The sequence below is a fragment of the Amblyomma americanum genome, chromosome 2, assembly GCF_052857255.1.
Source record: "Amblyomma americanum isolate KBUSLIRL-KWMA chromosome 2, ASM5285725v1, whole genome shotgun sequence".
In the NCBI taxonomy this organism is placed as follows: Eukaryota; Metazoa; Arthropoda; class Arachnida; order Ixodida; family Ixodidae; genus Amblyomma; species Amblyomma americanum.
The window spans coordinates 117870915-117887229 of record NC_135498.1 but is presented as its reverse complement, the minus strand read 5'-3'; positions in this window follow the sequence as shown (position 1 = coordinate 117887229).

Here is a 16315-nt window from a genome sequence, read left to right as displayed (position 1 = left end):
GAAATTGCCGCATGTATTTAAATTGTTTTTTGCGAGGAGACAGGAAGTGGAACATATCGGTGAACACCTGAACCGCGCCGTAAGGAAAGAGATAAAGAAGAGAGTGACAGAAGAAGTGAAGAAAGAGCTGCCGTAGTTAAAGGTTCCGGACTAATTTCGAGCACCGTGCACTGATATCACACAGCGCACGGGCAGTTAAGCGTTTCGCCCCATCGAAACGCTTCCGCCGCCGTCGGGTTCCATCCCGGCAACTCCGGATCAGTAGCCGAGCGAACTAACCACTGACCCACCGCACCGCAGTTAGTTTGAAAGAGGTGGGTGAGAATGATATTGTCGGTAACGTTGTCGAATGCTCCCCTCAAATCCAAGGTGAGTACGACCTTGTCATTGAGGGGGTATTTTACGGGGTGGAGGACAGCCGGACTGAGTTGTAGCAGGACATCCTGTACAGATCTGTGTGAGCAAACCCGGACACGGTGTCTGCAAAAAGGTGAGGCGATTGCATGAACTCGGACAACCTGTCGGATACCATCGTCTTCATGAGTTTGCCCACACAGGAGATAGGACGGAGGTTGTCCGTGTTGATGGCAGTCTGCTGCGCTGTTTCCATGCAAAGAATGCACCAACTAGCCCGGCTTACACCTATGTTGGATTTAAGAATGAAGGTGACCTGGGCGGTCTTATAGTTGATGGATAGTGGCACTTCCTTAAGCCAGACTCAGTGTATGTAATCCAAAAGGAGAGGTATGGTCTATCCAATGTGCGGAACGCAAAAAGGGAGGTTTCTGCAGTTGGATACCAACGCCACATGTGTACATGAAAGCGAGATTGAGGTCTCCACAGACCCAGGTAGCCATTCCTCTCCAACAATGAAGCAAACAGAGGGAGCCTTAAGTGCGTCTTATCATTTGGTGAAAATGAACGGCCCCTAGAACGCTGTCAATGCCAATGAACGCCGGCGGCTCACTTGTTTTGTTTGGTTATTGAGGAAATGAAATGGTCCAGTAACTGTCTCAAATATCTCGGTGGCCACACGAAACGCGCCGAAAATGAAGGGATAGGAGAGAGAGAAAGGTTTTGTTTGCTTTATGGGGTTTAACGTCCCAAAGCGACTCTGGCTGTGAGAGACGCCGTAGTGAAGGCTGCGAAAATTTTGACCACCTGGCATTCTTTAACGTGCACTGACATCGCACAGAACACGGGCCACTAGAATTTCGCCTCCTCAGAATTTCTACCGCCGTGGCCGGGAGAGAGAGAGAAAAAAAAACTTTATTGTTGGAGAGGAAGTCGGGGCACGCCCCTGGGTCTCCGCTCGACCTCACTGCACTCAAGTGTTTATGTCCCTAAGGTCCATAACACTGGCAGCCCGGCCGGTGGCGATTGTCTGCACGGCCGGGTCCTCCGAGCGCAGCAGGGTCTCCCAGTCCTCCCAGGTCTTGAGGTCCTCTAGGCCGCGCGGGGGAGGGTCCGCCGGGCAGAGGGAGAGGATGTGGAGGGAAGAGGCGAATGGTTCTGGGCACAAGGTGCAGGCAGGAGTGGGGAAGGAGGGGTGATAGTGGGCTAGGGTCAGGGGTGAGGGGAGTGTGTGTGTGTCTGTAGTTTGCGCCTGAGTGTTGCGTGTTTGTTATCTAGAGAGGGGTGGGGCGGGGGGTAGAGCTGGTGCGAGGCTCTGTAGGCCTGCGTCATCTCGCTGAACGAGTGCATTCGCTCCCTCGCGAATCCCCGATCCGAGGCCACCTGAACCCGGTTTAAAGAACCTCGGGCTAAAAGGTTGGCGGCCTCGTTTCCGGGATTCCCGGAGTGCGCAGGCACCCATATAAGCTCTACATGGCGGGGTGGGGGTGCATCGGGCGAGCCCAGTATGCCAAAAGCAGGGACGTGGACTCGGCCTCGCGCAAAATTTAGAATTGCACTTTTAGAGTCTGCTAAAATGTACTGGGCTTCCGTGCGGGTGATGGCAATTGCGATGGCGGCTTCCTCTGCAGCCTCTTGGGTGGTGTCAGGGGGGAGAGGTTGTGTGAGCAGGGCGGATGAAGAGCAGTCCACCACGGGAGCGGTTGTTTCGTCACCCGTGCAGGCGGCGTCCACCCATACGGCATCCGGCTCGGAGCCGTACACTCGGTGGAGTGCCTTCGCACGGGCTCTGCGGCGCTGCTCATGGTGGGAGGGGTGCATATTTTTTGGCAGTGGCTTGATGACCAGCTCTCGGTGAAGGGATCGAGGAATGGGGAGGAGGGTTGGGTCGTTGGCCGGTATTCTGATTGCGAGGGAGTCCAGGATTGCGAGGGAGTCCAGGATATACCGGCCTGTGGAGGTTTGTGTATATGTATTGGGCCTGTCGATGGGTCTCCACGAGTTCCGCGATCGTGTTGTGGGGCCCAGGCCTAGTAATCTGCCTTTGGCGGTGTTGAGGGGAAGATGAAGTGCGACTTTGAATGCCTTGCGGATCAAGGCATCCAAAGTATTTATGTCGTGTTTGGATAGTTCTAGGTATGGGGTAGTGTAGAGCACACGGCTGAGGACAAAGGCATGAATGAGGCGACAGAGGTCGCGCTCCTTCATGCCTCTGTGATGGCCCGAAACTCTGCGGATAAGATGCGATATCGCGCCTGCAACCTGCTTGAGTTTTTGAGGGTGGTGGTCGGGAAATAACCCGCGTCTTTCGGGCCAGCAGCCGAGCACCATAACCACTCGGCCACCGCAGCGGCTAGGAGAGAAGGAAAAAAGAAAGGTAGAAAGAGGACTGAAAACTGGATTTTGAGGAAAGGCGCTGCGCGGCGCAGCAGGGGAACACTTGTGGCTCGGTGCAACTAGTGGCGAATGCTTAGTACACTGGTGACACTTAAATGCACCACTGGCTATCCTAGTGTAGCTTTCGCTACAAAAGTTTATTTGCACACGTGCACTTCAAACAGCAACGCGATACATGAACATTCACTCTATAGGACAGCGGATTAGCATAAAAATTCAGGAGGCCACTTTGATGACCTAAAGGGCGGTTAGGCAAGAGCCTTTGGCGCGTCGTTGCTGCTTCTGTCGTTGACGTGTGGTTAAGATATTAAGTACACAAATGTTTGGGAGTCTTAAATGCTGGAGACACTGGAGGGCGTTTGGAAGGCATCCGTCTGATTCGACGCCTTCCCGCACTCTCCAGCGTCCTGCGCTAGAACTACGTACGCGTTGGCAAGAAATATATTGGAGCCGCCTACACGCGACAGCTTCTCTATTATTTAGGCCAACATGTTGCGGGGGTACCAGTCTACATCCGATTTCATAATGGTCGATTGTTTCCACGCAGTTTTTCTGGCGCTCGTCGTATAACCAGTGGGCGGGGAGGTTAGCTAGCGATAGCTCGAGAGCCGCCTCGTCACCAGTGAAGGCAGCGTGCGCGGGCGTCCAAATTAACTGAATTTTCCTATTCAGCGTTCCTTGGAAGAGGATTTTGGCCACTTCCAGTGACATCCGCCCTTTTCCAAAATTTTAGACGGTAGTTTTGCGGTCGCTAATTTAAACCTTGGCATCCGTTCCTACACAAGCGAGCGCTATCGCAATTTACTCCGCAGTCTCTATGTTGCGGCCTTGGATGGTCTGGTCGTTTCACATGCTAACATAGCTTAGGGATAACGATTAGTGCACTGTGGGGCGAGAAGGACCCTCGACCACACAATTTGGGCGTGCCCACAATCACCAGGGGTGAGACAAAATACAGTAAGTAGAGTAGCCTAGTAGACCTTGCTTATAATAATAATTGCTTTATGGGGGAAGGAAATGGCGCAGTATCTGTTTCATATATCGTTGAACACCTGAACCGCGCCGTAAGGGAAAGGATAAATGATGGAGTGAAAGAAGAAAGGTAGAAAGATGTGCCGTAGTATAGGGCTCCGGAAAATTTTGACCACCTGGGGATCTTTAACGTGCACACGGGCCCCTTAAGGGCTTCCCTCCACAAAAACGCAGCCGCCGCGGTCGGATTCCAACCCGGCAACTTCTGATCAGTAGTCGAGCGGCCTTATCACATAGTCACCGCGGCGGGTGCGTCCTCCAAAACGACGACGACGGTTTAGCAACAGATACACCCGGTGACAAGGAGCACTCGCCAGATTGGTGAGAGCTCCTTTAGATCCTATTCCCGTAGGGCCGGGAAGCCACCTCGCCTTCTGTGGTGTCTGTTGTTGCCACAGAAGGAATAATATAAACGAAAGTGCTGGCCTTACGGGCTCTCACACATGTGGTTTGGGGGAGGGGGGGGGGTGTCTAGGCGGTGAGCTCTGGCCTTTAATCAGCAAGAGCGAATTATGTGGTTAGTCGCGTGACGCAAATCCTGAGAGCGAGCGGTCTGAACCGCGGTCAGCGCAGCTGCAGAACGAGCTGTACCTGTGCGACAAGTTGCGTGTTATGACGTCTCATCCACACGTGCGGCGAGCCAGATCTCAAATCCATGCGTCATTTGACCTCCAGCTTTGCATTCGAGAAGTGGAGCTTTTCGCTCCAAAAAGTTAGCTGTGGTTCTACCCGGCTTAACCTACAAGACAGGTGAAAGCTCAGTTGAAGTAATCACACGAAGGTAAGCACACACCACACGTTTTTATATAGCGAATAGAGCGTCACGCGATTTCCGGCAGTTGTGAGAGGGCCGTCGACTCCGCAACGCAGCGTCACGTGATTAGATAGTTGCGAGGGGAGCGAGTGCCGTCGGCTCAAAGCGCGCAGCTGCGGCAAGGCGTGGATAGTGGCGTGGCAAATAGTCGCGTGGCATAACGTCCCGGAGAGCATTTTAAGGCGGAAACATTTCTTGGCTCATGAGTGGCGTGGACGAAAGTTGTAGACGGAAGTTGTCCGCACGAACTATCAATCATAAGTTGTGCGGTAATTAAAACAAAAAGGTAAAATCTGATTAAGCCCCAGTACTTAGCAACGTACAAGTAATGAAAAATACCAGGAATTGGAAAATAAGACGAGAAGTGAAAATAAATGCAAAATAAAAAACGAAAAAATCAAAAGAAAATAGAAATAAGAAGTGAATGAAAATAAAACCAGTAAAAAATTACAGGAAAAGGAGATGAAAAATTAAAGTGGAATGAAGACAGGGAAAGGCTTTCACATTTGCGCTCTTAGGCAGACTTAATTTTCTTGCGGGAGAGTCACGGACGCCTGAACCAACCAGCGACTGCGTATTTTTTCCGCACCTCACGGGAAAATAAGCATTGCTCCATTTTGTTTGGGGAAGCATCCATGAGAGCAATGGCGCGCTTTCTTTCGCATCTCAGTATCAAACAAGCGGTTTATGTTATTTACCCATATGAGAAACGAGGACTATCCCCGCAGATGTTAGACGCTTTTACCATAACGCGCATCGTGCTGTATACCATTACCCGAGTACCGTGAGTCCGCGTGTCGCCAGCGCGCATGCGCAGATCGCTTGTAAGGCGCCAGATGGCGCCAGTTAACCTGCAGCTGCGTGCGCTCCTGCCACCGCATCGGGACCAATGGGGACGAATCAATGGTGTCCAATATTTTGCAAGTTCGACTCTTGCTCGCGCCGCTGCGGAGACGTCGAGTACCCTTATTGCGCCCATAGCGCGAGGAGAACAAAATGCCTAGAATTTGTCTGTCTAGTTTGCTGAAGTGGTTCTTAAAAGGACTCTCTATAGGGAAGACTTTCGGCCACAGATACCTGAACAACCCGGCGGTATAGATAGCAACAGATGTCTTGGGGGAATACGAAAGACAGGATTTCGGCTTCTCCCGGCCGCGGTGACTTAAAAGTTTCCAAGAAACTCCGATTGAGCCTCAAAGGTAACTGCGCAATCTCGAGCAATGAAAGTATTTGAACGTAGCTGCAGTCTTTCTAGATAAAACTAGCCATTTCTCGCAGCAGAAATTATTAAAGCCGTGCACCGGTCGCTTTGACTAAGAACAAAGATTAACAGCCTTCGCGGCATTGTCTTCGCGGCAGGAAAATTCCCCACGGACACTTAAAACTGGTTACGAGTATGAATTAGAAAGCTTCTAGCCCCGGGAGTGCAATGTTTGAACGTTTCTGTGCAGAGGGGCCGTGCGGGGGCCCAAGCACCTGCGTGTCCTAAACTCCCCTGAGTCCAGTAAAGTTTTCACCACCACCACCTACCTCAGCCTCCTGTTCGCGCCTCTGCTGCATTGCTTCCGCTTTACGTTACCGCAACTCGACGTTGGCCGCACGCTTCTGTCGCTTCATGTCCGCTTCTCGTTGCGCACTTCAATGCCTCTTCAACCGGTTGAGACTAGCTTCCCGCGCTGTTACCATAGCGGTGATTGTCGATGTTGGAGCCTGCCTCTGCAGCCATCGTATAGGATTTATCGGCTCTCGTGCCTTGGAGCCGGTAGCGTACCTTTGTGGGCGCCCTCCTCTCCCTGTTCACGTAGACGCGGTCGCCTCGCAGGCCACAGACATTGATGTCGTCGTCGTTCCATCACACTGTTCCAGTGTTGTAGCCGTTACCGAAAAAATTACTAAATACGCTACTCTTTACACTAAAAAAAGGAATGCATAAATGCCCTAACTTAGCTACAAAAAAAAATGCAACGCCTTACCGTTACCGAAAAAAAGTACCACTCGTTACTTTTTCATTACTGCATGGCCATAAATTTTAATCAGTGCGTCTTCGCTGCAAGAACTCACGATAACAATTTTAAAAAGCTTATATTTCATATAAAACTTCTAGCCAAAATAGCCATCTTAACCGAAATCTTGATTTAATGAGAATAATTTACAAAAATGTCAGGAGGCCAGCTATGTTATAGTGGCCTCAAGAGTCCTGCAGAGTTATATGTGATGGCTTCAGACACTGTGGCACATGGTGCACATGGCATTTTCTGCACATGACTTTAAGCACAAAGTGACACTTCATCATCAATTCTAACTCTCGAAAGAAAACATCGCTGAACTCTCAGCAAATTCACAGTAATTTTGAACAATGTGATGTTCCAAAACGCCGGGCATGCTACTACTCTTAAGAAATTTGTGCAGTTGTTCGGGAAGGGAGGTAGGTGAAGGCAAGTGTGTGAATGCGTGTTCGTGCACGTTTTTCGTGCTTTATCGGTATTCAGTCTTTTTCTTTCAGTTGGGTGCGTCGTCAAGGGCAAGTGTTTCTGGCATGCACGTGAGCCGCAACAAGGGTTGTCGAGAACACCGGTACATTTTGTTTATCTGCAACATCAATTTAGGCACTCTGCGCTTTCTTTTTGGAAAAAAAAAGGGAGGCGCAGTGGGGGGTGGGGGGGTGGTCGACAACTGGAATAAAGAGTAACTAGTAACGTGACACCCCACGTTACCGAAAAATGTTAACGTAAGTACGTTAACATTTACAGTTTCAAAATGGTAATGGGTGCAGTACTAAGTTACTGAAAAAATAAAGCGTTACCGCCCACACTGACTGCATTGCACACACATCGTTCGCATTGGAGTCTGAAGACACAGTGACGCGCGCAGCCATGAAACCCTTCGCAAATACACTTATGACTCCTGCTGCGTGAGCACTGGCGCGAATAAGTCATGCAGCAAGTGGTCTGATGCTGGCACGTTCTGCCTCCGAAGCTACGCCGCCTTCCGCCATCTGAAGTCCTATTTCGACTGCGACGCCCTCTCCGGTAATGCGTACTCGCTCCGAAGCTGCTCAAGTCGCTTCCCTCTCCACTTCTTGCCAGGTGTATAACATACCCGCCTTTTTGTCAAACCGCTACCGAAGAAGCGGCTGCCTCGCCGACACGACGCGCGCCTTTAGCACGAAGCCCTAGGACTGGATGATTTCTATCGTGCCGACGAACACACTACACACATGGACGCGGCAAGGCAAGGTGCAACCTACGTGGTCCGTGCAACCACGCCGAGACCTACCCTTATCTCCGCCGCCGTGGTTTGCACCCCCGCCCCCTCCATACCAGAAGAGACAGCGATAGCGCCGGCTATCCCTGAGCGCCGTACGCGCACAGTCCGCAGGGACTCAAATTGAGCAATCCTAAACTACTCGGCAGGCTGCATCTGCATTGCCGCCGCACGCAACCTGCGCGGCTGCACTCGCGACCACAAAATTAACCTAATCTGGGTACCCGCCCATGAGGGCAACTGTGGTAACGAAGAGACATATATCAGGTTGGGGCAACCTAAAAAGATTGAAAATAATAATCCCCTGCCTACACCACTGAGGCATAACACGCTGGTAAGGAAGGGGCCAGCCGACTTGCTCGAGGATTAACCATCCCGACGGCTGCGCTATGGATCCTGTAGCCCTCGCTGAAGCCGCCCAAACTTGTGCCAACATCAGCAATATTCATAAAAAGACATGACGCCCTTTCCCGCCTCTCCAACCCGACCTCGACAGAACATAAGGCACCCCGCTCCAAGGAGTGCAGACGCTATTAATTCTCAGCCACTCAAGGCTATCACTGATCACCAATGGAGAATACCACCCCTCATGCCCAGATTGCAACCACGTATCGGCCGCCACTCAGGCGCACATCCTCTGGGGTGCGAAAATAACCCTCCCCCACGAACCCTCCTGCCAGCTCCCTCTGCGGAATGCTGGGACCAACTCCTCAATCAGCTTGATGAGATCACGCAACTTTAATTCATTTCATGGGCCCAGTAAGTCTCCCCCACCTTGGGGCCGCACAGGACCCACCTGCCCTAGTTCGCGGCACCTGTGGGAAACAAAGTTGTCTCTTTCTCTATCTTTCTCAACTTCTTTCCATTCCCATGGCTCTCGGATCATTTGTTCTCCGACGCCGACAACTAGCAGCAAAGAAACATATAAAGTTTTCGCCTTGAAGAAATGTGCATGAGCACGAATTCATGGTTATATAAGCGCTCATAAAGTGGCTTTCGACCCACGACACGCATTACTTCTCCTCGGGTTCGGCGTCGCTAGGATTTTGTCACTCCATCAAGAACAGCTTCAGAGTCCCGCTGACATAGCAGGCGAATCATCTTGTACGGCCCGCAGTAGCGGCGAAAACGTTTTCACCGAGTCCACCGTGACAAATCGATGTCCAAACTCAGACTCTGTCAGCTGGCTTGTATTCTGCGTGGCGCAGACGAAGATTGCAATGTCAACAGTCGGCGCGCTGCTCGTCTTGAGTGCTCAACCGGGCATGACGTCGGGGTTCTTATGCGGACTGCAAGATATAAACATAACGGCGCTGAAATGTAGTCGGGTGTCCTCTAGCACACTCCCTTTATAAAAGGGCGTGCTCTAGGGAGCAGCTTCGTCATCATCCTGTCTACAGTCACTGCAGGGAAAAGGCCTCTCCCATGTCTCTCCAATTAACCCTCTCCTTTCCCAGCTGCGCCCACCCTATGCGTGAGAGGTTTATAATCTCATCCTGCCACCTAACTTTCTGCCAAACTCTGCTACGCTTGCCTACTCTTGGAATCCAATTCGTTACCCTTAATGACCAGCGGTTATCTTGCCTTCGGATTAAATGCCCTGCCCATTTCTTACTCCTGATTTCGACTAAGGTGTCATTGCCTGCGTTTTTTCCCTCACCCACTCTGCCCTCCTCTGGTCTTTTAACGTTACACCTATCCTTTTCCTTTCAATGACTCGCTGCGTCGTCCTTTACTATGCTGAACCCTTTTCGTTAGCCTCCACTTTTCTGCCCCGTGGGAGAGTACCGGCAAGATACAGCTGTTGTACACTTTTCTCTTGAGGGATATTGGTAATCTGCTGTTAATGATCTGAGAGAACCTGTCGTATGCGCTGCACCCCATTCTTACCCTTTTAGTTATTTCACTCTCATGATCCGGATCAGCTGCCACTACCTTCCCTTTGTAGATGTATTCGTTTACCACTTCCTCCACCTCGATTCCAATTGTGAACTGCGGTCCCTTTGGTGGACTGTTGAACGGTAGTTTGCTTTTCTGCATTTTAATTTTCAGACCCACCGTTCTGCTCTGTGTAACTCATTGATCATGATTTGCAATTCACCTCCTGAGTGACTCTGCAAGACAATGTCATTCGGGAATCGCAGATTATTTAGGTATTCACCATCAACTCTTATCCACAACTGTTCCCTATTCAGGCCTCGGAATACCAACTGTAAACAGGCGGCGATTAGCATCGGCGAGATCATGTCTCCTTGCCTGACGCCCTTCCTTATTAGGATTTAATAGCTCACTTTATGGAGGACTACGGTAGCTGTGCAGTTCCTGTATATCTCTTCCAGTATTTTGACATAAGGCTCTTATACACCCTGATTACGCAATGCCTTTATGACATCTGAGGTTTCCACTTTATCAAATGCTTTCTCATATGCAATGAAGGATATATATATAGCTGTCGATTATATTCTGTGCATTTCTCTATCCCCTTATGCATAGTCTGAATATGATCTATTGTTGAATATCCTTTACGGAAGACTGCCTCATAATTTCGTTGATTAAACTCTAAGGTTGTCCTGACTCTATTAGTGATTACCTTAATAAATACATTGTAGGCAGCGGACAGTAAGCTGATCGGTCTGTAATTTTTTCAAGTCCATGGCGTCTCCTTTTTTACGAATTAAGATAATGTTTGCATTCTTCCAAGTTTGTGGTACGGTCGAGGTCGTTAGGCATTGCGTATACAGGGTGGCTAGTTTTTACAACAGAATCTGCCCTCCGTCTTTCAACAGATCTGCTCTTACCTGATCCTAGTCAGGTGCTTTTCCCCTTTGCACTGTTCCTAATGCTTTCTTTACTTCATTTTTCGTTACTGGCGGGATGCCCCAATGGTGCGTGCTACTGTTTTGATCATTAACGTTCTGATTACATTGGCTACTACTGTATAGACTTGTGTGTAACTCTTCGGCTACATTAACGATCTTATCCATATTGCTAATGGCATTGCCCTCCTTGTCTCTTAACGCACACATCTGGTTTTTACCTATGTCTAGTTTCGTAGGAAGGTTACTCCCTTTCTTACTCTCATATAGGCGTATTCGTGCTTAGAGTGTAGTGCAGGTAGGCGGCGACGTCGAGATGGTCCTCATCGGTGACGTCCTGCAACATTGCCTCGAGCGTTGTCACGGCCTCCCTGCCATTTACGAGGTAAGGGTTCCATGGGGTTGCCTCCTTAATTGTGGTTTGTAGGCGAAGGAAACGTAGAGCAAGATCGCGTCCAGTGATCTGTGTTCGGTGTCAACGGAGACGGAGTGTACTTACGTGCAGTTATTTACCAATTTACCCCCTTCATGGTGTCATTGAGATGTCTACGGCAGGCGCGAGGTACAGCCGTCTAACTGTGTTTTATAGAGTCAGTGTAAGCTATCTCACAAAATGGATTGCAAACAGAGCTTGTTGTTATTACTAGTCAGCAGCAGAACGAAAATAAACTAAATGCATTTACGCCTGTCAACCGCCATGAAATATGACGGATATCAATTCTTGATTTTAGAAGGCATCAATGCGCAGACTAACAACGCATTACCCTTTAAAGCAAAAGTGTTATTGGTCCCGTTCGGAGGAAAACCCGGCATCGGCGCGAATGGGAAATTTAATTTCGTGGAATGGGTGTAACGACGTAGAAAAGCAGGCTCGCTTCAAAGAAAAATATGGGTCGGCTTAGCTCAGCTAACCCTAGCTATGCAAGCGAAGTTACGGATTACATGTGAGGTCACTTTCTAAGGTTCTTGGGGCCGAAGCACAGTCTGACAGGCAGACGGACCACGTGGGTAGTTGCGGGTTCCACACTGCGAAAACTCGCTTCCAGAGTCTCGCCAGTCTCCGCCGCGGCTGCTAACAAGGCTCGTCGCTGTCTTCATTCGGCTTCTTTCGCTCGCCGTCGAGCCAGGCGAAGCCCCCGCCCACCCATCCTTTCGGCTGGCCGTTTATTGCATTTACGCTGCCTATCGATTGCTAAATCCCTCGACCAGTTGGCAATGTCGACCGGGTGATCAGACTCGGCCCGACGTCTGCGAGTACCCCCTCTCGAGGACGTTGGCTCCGGCTGACTTGCTTCGTCCATAGCGAGACGGTGGGGGCAGTGACTGCTACAACCAGGTCGAAATAACGCAAGCGTTATTTCAACCCATGACGTCGCATTCAGTTTGAAGAAAAGACGTCACGTCCGGCAATTTTTTGCTGTTTCAGCCATGTTTGAGCCTAGCCGAGCATTGCTTTCAGTAGCACTACGGCCGGTCGACGGCAGGAGCGCGCGATCGTGTTGCACCGGAGTAATTTGTTCCTGCTATCTTTCGGTATGCACATACTGAGTGATTGCCCGCTATCTGACACTCGGCATTCCGTTGTCAACTTCCTTGCGCCCGAATATTTTGTGTTAGCAGATAACCCAGGACTAGCGCTGAGCCCGCTTGCCCGGCAGTGGACCTAAAGGCCCGGAGGGAAAGACTCATATGCTTTTTCGTAAGTTCTGCTCAAATGCTCCGTGTAGTTCAACAGAAGGGAGCTTGCGCTGAGCTTGTTTTATATCTTGTGTCAACCCAGCCCAACCTAGCTCATGGTCATGTAAAACACACATAATTACCAGCTTTTGCGTGCTTCCGAAAAAAGGCGGGAAACTTTTGACAACAGTCCAGTTGAACTAACCGTTTGTGCGATGAGTTTTGTACGCGGTCCGATTTTTTGTGGCCCCGCGGCTGGGAAAGTCTGTAGAGTGTTGGCTTAATGCTGCACTTTACAATTGTGTGCTGCTGTTACAATTCGCGTTCTAAAACAGGTGCAAAAATTGCGGCCAGATAAGCGATTACGCTTTGGTGTCTGCACCGCGAAACATGTTCTATTAAATTCATATCTATTTCAGAAAACAGGACTTTAAAAACTGACTGGCAGTTTTGTGGTATCCACGGACCTTCCCAATTCCTGCTTCGAGTCCGGCTTTGACTTGCTGGCGCAGAGGCTGAACAAATGGGGCGTTAAAATGCTGAGGCAGCAAAGGCTCTAAGGCGCCACAAAGTGAGCCCTCAACCTTTTCTGAGAATTTTGAAGTGAGTGCTGTGCCACTTGCGCCGAGCATCGGTTTTACGTTGGAAAGGTGCTTGGATCCAGGTAACCAACTAGAATGGAGCGCATGAGGCAACTGGAGAAGCAAGCTTAATTTTAAGGTCTCTAAGCTTAAGACCTTTTTAAAGCTGATGGTGTAAAGAGCCCTTAAAGAGATTAACATTGTGGGCAATGTGCTTGATGTCCTTTGACTGTTTGGAAGCTTGTGAGGTGCATAAAGCTCACAAGGCACTGTTGCAATGTGTGACAGGTCAGTGGGGTGATATTAGAAGAAGACATAGTGCAGCACAATGCGACAAAGAAAAGGAGCACACAGGGTAAGCACTCGTCCTGTGTGCTCCTTTTCTCTGTCCCATTGTGCTGCGCTACGTCTTCTAATATGCTATACAAACAAGCCCAAACTACTGCTTTGTTAAGATTGGTCATGATAGGTTTCTTTGATTTGGCTGCACTCTCTGCAGCAGTTCTGTGAAGTTCCGCGGTGGTGCCGGCACCGTGCAACGTCAGCTCAGGCAGTTCAAATGCAGCTTAGCACTGGCCGCTTCCAAAACGAATGGTCGAGTGCAGGCCCAATTGTCCAATAGCCTTGCTGTCGTCCCGAAATTGCAACCAACTGCATGCCGCCGATAGCAACAACCACAAAAATCCTGAAACACTTGGAAGAATTTTCAAGTAGCAAATCGCAATAAAGTTTTACCATGAACCTGCTCTAGGAAATGGTCGTTTCACATAAAGAAAAAAATCGTTGCATGTATACACGCAGGCGATTTACGAATTAGCGCAGAAATGCTGCCCATGCAACTCGACTTGACCGCTTAGGTTTTCATTTTGACTCCTCAAACAGTCACTCACCTCCTCTATGTGTAGCTCGAAGAAGCAGAGAAGGTATGGCACGAGTTATTTAATGAAATGGTGACAGTTATTTGCTGAAAGGTTATGGCTTATGGGGGTTTCTACAAAATCGACTCAGGCTATGAGGGACGCCGTAGTGAAGGGCTCCGGAAATTCTGAACACCTGGTGTTCTATAAGGGAGCATACACACCTAACTTTAGGGTGCGTGGTTTCTTCTTTTTAATGTAATGACGCCACTGCGGTGGCTCAGTGGTTATGGGGCTTGGCTGCTGACCCGAAAGACGTGGGTTCGATCCCGGCTTCAGGTGTCGAATTTTGATGGAGGCGAAATTCTAGAGGCCCATGTACTGTGTGATGTCAGTGCACGTTAAAGAAACCCAGGTGGTCGAAATTTCCACAGCCCATCACTACAGTGCCCCTTATAGCCTGAGTCGCTTTGGGACATTAACCCCCCATAAACCAAACCAATCTTTTTTTGTAATGAAGTGTAAGGCATTATTATACACGGATTACCACGTGGTATGCTCCTATGGCTGCTGAATAATTTATAACTGAATTTCTTTCTTGTGCTGTTTCAGTTTCACTAGCTGAACGATGACTGTGGCTTCAAAGAGAGGTTGTAGGTCATGTGAGGCGTTAAAAACTGCAATATAGTCGCTGGTTCCACATTAGTTGTCATTCCCGCTCTTGAAGAAGGCTGGCTTCAGCAGTGCAGTAAGTGATAACGATGTAGCAGCGATTATATGGGCGTTTTTCTATACCTCACGTGACACAAAAGCAATCTTTGACGTCACAGCAATTGTTCGGCTGTTCAAATTGAAACAGCGCGACAGAAAAAATTCAACTATAAATTATTTAGCGGCCATGGGCAAATATCGCATGGTGATTCATGGGTAGTAGTATTTTCTGCATCGTTGTAGAGAAGAAAACATTCCACCAAAATTACGTGTCTATATTTCTTTAGCATGCAGAAAACCAACTGAAAAATGCTCTTGGCCATTCCCTCCATTGCAAATGCTGTGTGGTGTATAATATTGTTACGTGGTTGCCGTCCAAAGAGTGAGGCGCGATGAACGATGGAAGAGATAATTTAATGGCCGTTGGCCAAGCGCGAGTGCTCTGTAACGCACCACAGCCAGCTTCGTGGTCTTTGTCACAATATTCCTTTTTCTCATGGACATGGTCACATGTGGGAAGCTGGATGGTGTGTTATTGTTTGCATAAGAACATAAGGACACTGAGACGTTCCCTAGGCAGCCGCTGACCACACACCATACGTGGCAAAATTACTTTTGAAAAGTAATTAAATTCTATTACTAATTTCTTTCCTAGATATCACAAGTAATAAATTATATTACAAATTACAGGCCTCAAAAATTAAAGACTTTACATTACAATTACCTGCCTTAAGTAATGAAAATTACTTAGTTTCGATGCTAAAATATTGCGCATTGGTCATAGTTTGTGCAAAATTTCTAGAGTTGTTTGTTTGCACCGCCACTGAGCTTGAAAATGGGCGTCAAAAATTTTGCCCCTCTTTAGTCAATTTGAACAGCCGCTTTGCTGATGTAGATGAGGTCTTTTTCATATCAATCTTCAATCAGAAGTACATTGTTCAATGTGTAATATGGTCCCACCATCCTGATTTTGAAGAATTTATCATCCGCGTAAACAGCGGGAGTGCATTGACCGCTTATCCACGCATCATCCCTGAAGTGCACAGGTGCGCGAGAAGCTGCCAATTCTGCTGTTAAATTGATTTGTTCTGGAGGCGAGTTGGTGGAAATGCATTGCATGTCACTGAGACGCTGTTGCCTATGTTGCCCTTGAGTTAGAAATAGGGCCACAAAACCCCGACAACTCACGACCAACTTAAACGTGTCAGTTGAGACTTCTTGTCAGTGCGGCGACGTCAAAGCACTTGCTCAAGCGCTCGCAGTGCGTTTGTGTGCGAGGTCGTGTGCAGTGCAGAAAGATGCGTAGCAGTCCTGTGACTGATATGCAGACTCTTCGCCAAGGCAGTGCTGACGCCTATGCGCACGTCACCTCTCGTCCACGTGCGCCGCTTCCCTGGAGTGCTGGCCATTACTGGTTGCGCACTTTTAAGGGGAACGCCTTATATGGCACATTGACATTGATACCCGGCGTCGTTGTCGATGTCCAGGAAACGTGGTCCACAACCCCCAATGACGTCATCAGCAGAGGGCAAAATTTCTTCAGAAGGTGCAAGGAATTGAACCAATAGAGGGCCTTCAGATTACGAGGCGATCCCGCAACCCATGGGCCACAAAACTGCGTTGCTTCTTGGCGAATAATGATTCATTTAATGTATGTGTTACCTTATGACTGTATGCTAATGAGTAGGTGTGTCATTAGAAAGGAAGGAAACAATATAAAATAAAAATAAATGTTTTTTGCCTTCAAAGCATCGAAGTAGTCTCAAGTGCCCTCCGTAAATCTTGCTTTGGGAGTCGCCTGGGTGGCTCATT